This window comes from Phalacrocorax carbo, unplaced genomic scaffold, assembly GCF_963921805.1.
Source record: "Phalacrocorax carbo unplaced genomic scaffold, bPhaCar2.1 SCAFFOLD_61, whole genome shotgun sequence".
NCBI classification, from domain to species: Eukaryota; Metazoa; Chordata; class Aves; order Suliformes; family Phalacrocoracidae; genus Phalacrocorax; species Phalacrocorax carbo.
Window position 1 is genome coordinate 12,501 of NW_026990489.1, and position 10,813 is coordinate 23,313.

The 10,813-nt window shown below is 55.9% G+C and overlaps 1 long non-coding RNA gene across 1 annotated transcript; it reads right to left on the minus strand.

Moving 5' to 3' along the window:
* Positions 1–312: 312 nt before the first annotated feature.
* Positions 313–3,589, minus strand: LOC135311259 (uncharacterized). The gene is made up of 2 exons (XR_010371022.1): positions 3,379–3,589; positions 313–429 (listed from the first exon to the last, which is right to left on the minus strand). It is a non-coding gene; the product is annotated as an uncharacterized LOC135311259 (long non-coding RNA).
* Positions 3,590–10,813: the final 7,224 nt, after the last annotated feature.

The following is a 10,813-nucleotide window of genomic DNA, read 5'->3' on the forward strand; positions in this document are numbered from 1 at the left end:
ATTTTTTTTATTTGGTAGTAATGTCATCAGGAAAAAGAAAAATTTAAAAATATTAAGAGTGGTGCAGCAGTAGGGAATAGCTTTTGGCTCTGGGAGTAAATTTTTTTATTTTCAATGATAACATTTAAGTTTGAGTAAATTAAAAAATAAAAGAGCCAAAAGCCATTCCCTACTGCTGCTTTTTTCCCTTTCATTACCTCCCATAGAGTTTAAGGGCTACGTAGAGCCCTGTGATTACATCCCACCCACTAGAAATTACACCCCACCCACAACTAACACACAGGAGGCCTGAATAAAACTATGAGACACGTGTTTTCATTTACTTTATTATTGTATTAGTAATGCTCCTTTATTATGCCTCCGGTTTTGGGAAACACCAGACATAAAGCGTGCTTTTCCACCCATCGCATTCCTCTATGACCTCTCCACCTGCAATGTAACAGAGGCGTGATACGCATGACTCCTAACGGCCTTCGTTTCCATTACTACACCACATTGTTACCATATCCTTAGAATGGGAAAACCTCAAAGTGCCCTGCCTCCCCACACCTAACCGCCCTCGCTGCATGTAAGCAACGTACGTGTTTCCACAACTTACGATACCTACTACTGCAACATTTCTTTTCCTCCTCATGCAACTACATTTACTCGGCCTGCCTCGCTCCTCTCCCTCCAATACCGACTTCATCGTTACCCTTATGCATCGAGTCGTTCCTTACCTAGCTTTGCAGCAACACCTCTACGTGCTTTTACGCATATCTACATCCACGCTTCAATCTCGTCCTTGCTCTGAGGCCAAGTGGTAGCGCTTGGCCCGTGCAGTTATTTGCTGTTACTTATACAATCACCGTACTGGACAACATCTCCTACGCTTAAACCCCTTTTTCCCCCTGGATAAATCCATTTCTACCGTTCATTCGTCTACTGAGTAGTACCCGTCTCCTCTCATTGCCATAATTCACTACTCCTGCAAGGATAACATTACCTCCCTAGGTCCGATACTTCCCCTCCCTACTAATTGGGTCGCCTCTTACTCAATAGTCCTCTAATTATACTAGAACTGGAACTCCTTTAGGCTCCTAGCAAGCACTTACCAACTAAGCCTCAGACCCTGTTACCTTAGGCACAAAGCTCGCTCTCCTTATGTAGTCCGCTTACTGCTCTGCTAATATAACTTCTCCTCTTCCAATCCACACTGCCTCTGTGATGCGTACTACCGATCGTCTGACAGCACGCCTCCTCGTATCTCTGCGGACCTTAGACTTCAACGCCCCTATGACAGACAAACCAGCATCCTTATAACATACGCTAACCACACCAAAGGTACTTCCCTACACCCTAGGCATACACAATGACCGTAAACCCGCATCGTTCTCAAGCTGCCCCGCCTAAACAATGGCCACCTACTCCAACTCCCCATACCCGAAACCCACTGTATGCAATTTCATCCACACCGAGCCAGACCTATCGTATCCTACATCCCTTCAATGCCATATACCCAGACAGCACACAAAACCCTATGCCTAGCGGGACAGCCACCCAAACGTGCCTATTACACATTGCCTGACACACTGGCTGTAGAATGCCTATAAACGCTTCAGGAAACCAGCACCGGCCATGGAAGACAAAACCCAGATTCAGAAATCCCCCATCTCTAAGCCTCTTCAAAGACTGCATCTCAGCCCGACAAGAACATCTCCAACAACACCCCACACCACCAAACATCAGACCTCTACTGACACACACATTCAACTCGGCAACCTCACACAGGTTTCCAACAGACCGCTCATCCGCCCACCGTGTCTATCGCTCCTTCCTCTCCACCGAGCCGGTCCGCCATCTGTCACCCTGCTCCTCCGGCGCTCCCTGGGAACTCTGCTCCCAGGCGCCTCAAAAAATTGCCCTGCCTGCCAAAACCCCGTCCCAGAGCCTGACCTCTGCCCAAACATTGGCGATGAACGTCGCCTTGCAGAGCGGCTGGGACCGGGGAAAAAAAACCCCAGCTGGGGGAGAAAAAAAAAATGCCCTAGCTGGGGTTTTTTTATTCTAATTTTATTTTTAATCCTGTGGAAAAAGTTTGCTGTTAGCTACCACCACCAAACCCAACCCTCAAAACACTGTGAACACCCCATGCCGCACAACCCTATCAAAGGAGGTAGATGCAAAGGACTGCCACATACCAGGGACGCATGTAGTCCCATACCTACATTCACCCACACAACCCAGGGCCTCAAAAAAGGGCCCTGCCTGCAAAAACCCCGTACCGCCAAGCCTCACAACCCTACCGAAGCACGCATTCAACTCGGCAACCTCACAAAGGCTTCCAACAGACCGCTCATCCGCCCACCATGTCTATCGCTCCTTCCTCTCCACCGAGCTGGTCCACCACCTGTCACCCTGCTCCTCCGGCGCTCCCTGGGAACTCCGCTCCCAGGTGCCTCAAAAAATTGCCCTGCCTGCCAAAACCCCGTCCCAGAGCCTGACCTCTGCCCAAACGTTGGCGATGAACGTCGCCTTGCAGAGCGGCCGGGACCGGGGAAAAAAAACCCCAGCTGGGGGAGAAAAAAAAAAATCCCCTAGCTGGGGTTTTTTTATTCTAATTTTATTTTTAATCCTGTGGAAAAAGTTTGCTGTTAGTTACCACCACCAAACCAACCCTCAAAACACTGTGAGCACCCCACACTGCACAACGTTATCAAAGACGGTTTCTACAAAATATATGTCACTACCCGTGTCCCTGGTTCATTTCAAACTACATTCACCCATAGAACACAGGCAGCCAATATTGACTTCTGCATTCACTCAACCTCACTACGCAAGGATGCGTCAATGTACATCCAACGATACCACACTGGCTCTAATCGATCACACGCAGCAATGATGTACACGGGCGGATACTTCCACCACGCCGCAGTGGTAGATTAACTATGGACGTTCACTCAACTACAATAGGCAAACAGGGTACAACAAGCACTACATATGTGCAACCGTACAAGACAGCGGAGGTAACTGCCTAGGTACACGCACTCAGCCACACAAGTCACACAGGACAGCTATACAGATACACAACAATAAAGAACTGCACAATAGAAACTACATAGATATGTTCCAACAAACAAGAGGTGGAGGAATCTGTGCAGGCATATACATACACCAATACAACAGTACGTGCATTCAACCGTACAAGTGTCGGAGGAAATTTAGTAGCATGCAGTCACCCAAAGATGATGGTTACCAAAGGGAGGAACATATATTCCTTCACCTAAAAAAAAAACCCACAACAATCCACACTCGATAGCGTTGTGGTGGTGACAACGCTCCACAAGGACCTACCCCGCAACGTCCCCCACCTCACATGCACCTGGCTTCTCCTCTCACCTGCTCCTTACCCATGCTGGACTTGGACAGTCACCATCCTTTGCAGCCCCTAGAGATAAAAGCACATAGAGTTGCCATTGCAAATCCTAAAAAAAATCACCAGCTCCACACCCCTCTTCGCTGCACCCCAGTTCACCTCAAAAGCTCCCGTGCCACCTTGCCCTGACTCGACACCCCCGGGCAGGGCGCCTCCAAGCCAAGACACCACAACCACAGACGAACCCTACACGGAACGCCAACAACAACACGCCTCAAAAAACAAGCCGAGTCACTCGGCGAGACCGACGACGCACGTACAGGAAACCTCCATCCGGGAAGAGCACGCGCAGAACCCTAGCGTGCTCCTAGCGCCACGCCACAAAACGACGAGACCTTCGTGGGCGGGGACAAGCGCTTCCTCTCAAAACTGACGAGATGGATGCGCAAGCAGCCCGCCTTCAAGACCTCAGCCCCTGAAGATGCAAGGAAGAAGCGCCAGTCCCTAAAAGCGACAGCTAGCAAACAGAGCCGCTCACGCGGCCGGGAACGGCGCGGCACAAGACCACCGGCCAGAACCACCCGAGACGCCAAAACGATCCACGCTAGGAGCTTGCGACGCCAAAAGAGAAGCGCCCGATGGGCGCCGTGCCCACGACTAGGGCCTCGCCGGGCCCTAGTAACGCTGCCGAGGCACCCGCCTCGATCCTACGGAACGAAGAACAACCGAGACCCGAGGAAGGTCAAACGCACCCAACACCAAACACACAGACGCGCTACACAACGACACGCACAGCCTGGAACGGCCCTGCCCGGGGCACGCTGCCGTCATATTTCAGAGGAACCCGCTCCATTCCCCTGCTCAAAGGGGACCGCTTCCTAGACAACCCTCTCCCCTACGCTCTCTTTAAAACCCCTTCCTGCCACAGCCAACCGTGCCGCCCTCGCTCCCCCAACCCCTTCCCCAGCACCGTTGCCTCAACTTAGCTTTCGAGGGGCCGAGAGTCTCCCTCTTCCCTTCCTTCTGAAGGACAAGCACACGTCACTCCTCCAGTCACCAGCTGCCTCTTCGTCATCTGAGAAATAAAAACAATCGCAAGCCCCACAGCCCCACACAACAGCCCTGTCAGTCAGCATCCCGTCGCTCTACAAAGACCTAGGCCGCTGCATCCGTCTACCTCAGATGCGCCCAGCTGCTCCGCTCACTTGCTCTGTAGCCTTGCCCGACTCACACTGTTGTCCTCCCTGGCGGCCCCTAGGGATACCGGGAGATCATGTTACCGCTGCACTTCCAAAGGAAGATCTCCCCAGCCCCACGCCCCTCCTCCCTGCGACCCAGCTCACCTCAAACGCGCATCCAGTCCCAAGGGCAGCCGCACACAATCTAAAAAACCAAACAGAAACGCTTCGACCCGCTTGCCACGCAACACCTTGGTACGGAACCGCCGCCCTGACCGCAATCGCCTCACCTTCTCGGACCTCTCGTCGCCATGCGTCGCCTCCCCTCTGATGGCTGATGGCGGCACCTGCAAAAATCCAAGCAGAAAGGCACCTGCTGAGAGGCTGCAGAACTGTCAAGCTACCCACACCAATCCCCGTTTAAGACTCGCACCTTTTCCTCACCAGCTCACCTACCTGGACGCCATCAGATCCAACTGCCACGTTCAAGCTCGACCACCACCTGCAAGACCCAAACACGGGTTGTTCATGACTAACTGCAAAGCCCCAGAGAGACACATCGCTACTTCAGCGCACCTAACATTGCTCACCCCGTGCAGTTCCCCTCCGGTGCCCGGATCCCGCTTGGCCCACCACATGCACCCGCCAATATTATTGCCATGTTGCACTCACAGAGCCATCAGTCACCACTTCCTTCTACATACACCACGCACCAACTCACCTGCTTACGGCGCTATCCTCGGCCCTCCTCCGTCGCCCTGCACGACTCCTCCCTCGGCATCTGCAAAAATACCAAACAAGTCCCCTCAATGAACAGCAATAGCTTAGCCATTCCACGGGCCTTGTTCCCAGGCAGCAAACCCATCGAGAGCCCAGCTAGGCCTGCTCTGCCATCTAAACACCGTAAACCAAGCATTACGCCCGACCCACATCCAAGCCGGAACGCCCTTGAGATGCTCTCTGCTCCGCTGAAGCAGGAGCTCCCTCTCCCAGACAGCTACCCTCATCCCCTGGGAGGCCACAAAACACCGTGGGAATTCTTTTCCTCACCCACTGACAACGGCCGCTCGATCTAAGAGGGCCACACATCTTTTCCCCCAAAGAAGCAAGGCACTTCGACACATAAGCCATAGCCTCTCATCGCTCCCGTGCCACCTTGCCCTGACTCGACAGCCCCGGGCAGGGCGCCTCCAAGCCAAGACACCACAAACACAGGCGAGCCCTACACGGAACGCCAACAACAACACGCCTCAAAAAACAAGCCGAGTCACTCGGCGAGACCGACGACGCACGTACAGAAAACCTCCATCCGGGAAGAGCACGCGCAGAACCCTAGCGTGCTCCTAGCGCCACGCCAGAAAGCGACGAGACCTTCGTGGGCGGGGACAAGCGCTTCCTCTCAAAACTGACGAGATGGATGCGCAAGCAGCCCGCCTTCAAGACCTCAGCCCCTGAAGATGCAAGGAAGAAGCGCCAGTCCCTAAAAGCGACAGCTAGCAAACAGAGCCGCTCACGCGGCCGGGAACGGCGCGGCACAAGACCACCGGCCAGAACCACCCGAGACGCCAAAACGATCCACGCTAGAAGCTTGCGACGCCAAAAGAGAAGCGCCCGATGGGCGCCGTGCCCACGACTAGGGCCTCGCCGGGCCCTAGTAACGCTGCCGAGGCACCCGCCTCGATCCTACGGAACGAAGAACAACCGAGACCCGAGGAAGGTCAAACGCACCCAACACCAAACACACAGACGCGCTACACAACGACACGCACAGCCTGGAACCGCCCTGCCCGGGGCACGCTGCCGTCATATTTCAGAGGAACCCGCTCCATTCCCCTGCTCAAAGGGGACCGCTTCCTAGACAACCCTCTCCCCTACGCTCTCTTTAAAACCCCTTCCTGCCACAGCCAACCGTGCCGCCCTCGCTCCCCCAACCCCTTCCCCAGCACCGTTGCCTCAACTTAGCTTTCGAGGGGCCGAGAGTCTCCCTCTTCCCTTCCTTCTGAAGGACAAGCACACGTCACTCCTCCAGTCACCAGCTGCCTCTTCGTCATCTGAGAAATAAAAACAATCGCAAGCCCCACAGCCCCACACAACAGCCCTGTCAGTCAGCATCCCGTCGCTCTACAAAGACCTAGGCCGCTGCATCCGTCTACCTCAGATGCGCCCAGCTGCTCCGCTCACTTGCTCTGTAGCCTTGCCCGACTCACACTGTTGTCCTCCCTGGCGGCCCCTAGGGATACCGGGAGATCATGTTACCGCTGCACTTCCAAAGGAAGATCTCCCCAGCCCCACGCCCCTCCTCCCTGCGACCCAGCTCACCTCAAACGCGCATCCAGTCCCAAGGGCAGCCGCACACAATCTAAAAAACCAAACAGAAACGCTTCGACCCGCTTGCCACGCAACACCTTGGTACGGAACCGCCGCCCTGACCGCAATCGCCTCACCTTCTCGGACCTCTCGTCGCCATGCGTCGCCTCCCCTCTGATGGCTGATGGCGGCGCCTGCAAAAATCCAAGCAGAAAGGCACCTGCTGAGAGGCTGCAGAACTGTCAAGCTACCCACACCAATCCCCGTTTAAGACTCGCACCTTTTCCTCACCAGCTCACCTACCTGGACGCCATCAGTTCCAACTGCCACGTTCAAGCTTGACCACCACCTGCAAGACCCAAACACGGGTTGTTCATGACTAACTGCAAAGCCCCAGAGAGACACATCGCTACTTCAGCGCACCTAACATTGCTCACCCCGTGCAGTTCCCCTCCGGTGCCCGGATCCCGCTTGGCCCACCACATGCACCCTCCAATATTATTGCCATATTGCACTCACAGAGCCATCAGTCACCACTTCCTTCTACATACACCACGCACCAACTCACCTGCTTACGGCGCTATCCTCGGCCCTCCTCCGTCGCCCTGCACGACTCCTCCCTCGGCATCTGCAAAAATACCAAACAAGTCCCCTCAATGAACAGCAATAGCTTAGCCATTCCACGGGCCTTGTTCCCAGGCAGCAAACCCATCGAGAGCCCAGCTAGGCCTGCTCTGCCATCTAAACACCGTAAACCAAGCATTACGCCCGACCCACATCCAAGCCGGAACGCCCTTGAGATGCTCTCTGCTCCGCTGAAGCAGGAGCTCCCTCTCCCAGACAGCTACCCTCATCCCCTGGGAGGCCACAAAACACCGTGGGAATTCTTTTCCTCACCCACTGACAACGGCCGCTCGATCTAAGAGGGCCACACATCTTTTCCCCCAAAGAAGCAAGGCACTTCGACACATCCGCCATAGCCTCTCATCGCTCCCGTGCCACCTTGCCCTGACTCGACACCCCCGGGCAGGGCGCCTCCAAGCCAAGACACCACAAACACAGGCGAGCCCTACACGGAACGCCAACAACAACACGCCTCAAAAAACAAGCCGAGTCACTCGGCGAGACCGACGACGCACGTACAGAAAACCTCCATCCGGGAAGAGCACGCGCAGAACCCTAGCGTGCTCCTAGCGCCACGCCAGAAAGCGACGAGACCTTCGTGGGCGGGGACAAGCGCTTCCTCTCAAAACTGACGAGATGGATGCGCAAGCAGCCCGCCTTCAAGACCTCAGCCCCTGAAGATGCAAGGAAGAAGCGCCAGTCCCTAAAAGCGACAGCTAGCAAACAGAGCCGCTCACGCGGCCGGGAACGGCGCGGCACAAGACCACCGGCCAGAACCACCCGAGACGCCAAAACGATCCACGCTAGAAGCTTGCGACGCCAAAAGAGAAGCGCCCGATGGGCGCCGTGCCCACGACTAGGGCCTCGCCGGGCCCTAGTAACGCTGCCGAGGCACCCGCCTCGATCCTACGGAACGAAGAACAACCGAGACCCGAGAAAGGTCAAACGCACCCAACACCAAACACACAGACGCGCTACACAACGACACGCACAGCCTGGAACGGCCCTGCCCGGGGCACGCTGCCGTCATATTTCAGAGGAACCCGCTCCATTCCCCTGCTCAAAGGGGACCGCTTCCTAGACAACCCTCTCCCCTACGCTCTCTTTAAAACCCCTTCCTGCCACAGCCAACCGTGCCGCCCTCGCTCCCCCAACCCCTTCCCCAGCACCGTTGCCTCAACTTAGCTTTCGAGGGGCCGAGAGTCTCCCTCTTCCCTTCCTTCTGAAGGACAAGCACACGTCACTCCTCCAGTCACCAGCTGCCTCTTCGTCATCTGAGAAATAAAAACAATCGCAAGCCCCACAGCCCCACACAACAGCCCTGTCAGTCAGCATCCCGTCGCTCTACAAAGACCTAGGCCGCTGCATCCGTCTACCTCAGATGCGCCCAGCTGCTCCGCTCACTTGCTCTGTAGCCTTGCCCGACTCACACTGTTGTCCTCCCTGGCGGCCCCTAGGGATACCGGGAGATCATGTTACCGCTGCACTTCCAAAGGAAGATCTCCCCAGCCCCACGCCCCTCCTCCCTGCGACCCAGCTCACCTCAAACGCGCATCCAGTCCCAAGGGCAGCCGCACACAATCTAAAAAACCAAACAGAAACGCTTCGACCCGCTTGCCACGCAACACCTTGGTACGGAACCGCCGCCCTGACCGCAATCGCCTCACCTTCTCGGACCTCTCGTCGCCATGCGTCGCCTCCCCTCTGATGGCTGATGGCGGCACCTGCAAAAATCCAAGCAGAAAGGCACCTGCTGAGAGGCTGCAGAACTGTCAAGCTACCCACACCAATCCCCGTTTAAGACTCGCACCTTTTCCTCACCAGCTCACCTACCTGGACGCCATCAGTTCCAACTGCCACGTTCAAGCTTGACCACCACCTGCAAGACCCAAACACGGGTTGTTCATGACTAACTGCAAAGCCCCAGAGAGACACATCGCTACTTCAGCGCACCTAACATTGCCCACCCCGTGCAGTTCCCCTCCGGTGCCCGGATCCCGCTTGGCCCACCACATGCACCCTCCAATATTATTGCCATATTGCACTCACAGAGCCATCAGTCACCACTTCCTTCTACATACACCACGCACCAACTCACCTGCTTACGGCGCTATCCTCGGCCCTCCTCCGTCGCCCTGCACGACTCCTCCCTCGGCATCTGCAAAAATACCAAACAAGTCCCCTCAATGAACAGCAATAGCTTAGCCATTCCACGGGCCTTGTTCCCAGGCAGCAAACCCATCGAGAGCCCAGCTAGGCCTGCTCTGCCATCTAAACACCGTAAACCAAGCATTACGCCCGACCCACATCCAAGCCGGAACGCCCTTGAGATGCTCTCTGCTCCGCTGAAGCAGGAGCTCCCTCTCCCAGACAGCTACCCTCATCCCCTGGGAGGCCACAAAACACCGTGGGAATTCTTTTCCTCACCCACTGACAACGGCCGCTCGATCTAAGAGGGCCACACATCTTTTCCCCCAAAGAAGCAAGGCACTTTGACACATAAGCCATAGCCTCTCATCGCTCCCGTGCCACCTTGCCCTGACTCGACACCCCCGGGCAGGGCGCCTCCAAGCCAAGACACCACAACCACAGACGAACCCTACACGGAACGCCAACAACAACACGCCTCAAAAAACAAGCCGAGTCACTCGGCGAGACCGACGACGCACGTACAGAAAACCTCCATCCGGGAAGAGCACGCGCAGAACCCTAGCGTGCTCCTAGCGCCACGCCAGAAAGCGACGAGACCTTCGTGGGCGGGGACAAGCGCTTCCTCTCAAAACTGACGAGATGGATGCGCAAGCAGCCCGCCTTCAAGACCTCAGCCCCTGAAGATGCAAGGAAGAAGCGCCAGTCCCTAAAAGCGACAGCTAGCAAACAGAGCCGCTCACGCGGCCGGGAACGGCGCGGCACAAGACCACCGGCCAGAACCACCCGAGACGCCAAAACGATCCACGCTAGAAGCTTGCGACGCCAAAAGAGAAGCGCCCGATGGGCGCCGTGCCCACGACTAGGGCCTCGCCGGGCCCTAGTAACGCTGCCGAGGCACCCGCCTCGATCCTACGGAACGAAGAACAACCGAGACCCGAGAAAGGTCAAACGCACCCAACACCAAACACACAGACGCGCTACACAACGACACGCACAGCCTGGAACCGCCCTGCCCGGGGCACGCTGCCGTCATATTTCAGAGGAACCCGCTCCATTCCCCTGCTCAAAGGGGACCGCTTCCTAGACAACCCTCTCCCCTACGCTCTCTTTAAAACCCCTTCCTGCCACAGCCAACCGTGCCGCCCTCGCTCCCCCAACCCCTTCCCCAGCACCGTTGCCTCAACTTAGCTTTCGAGGG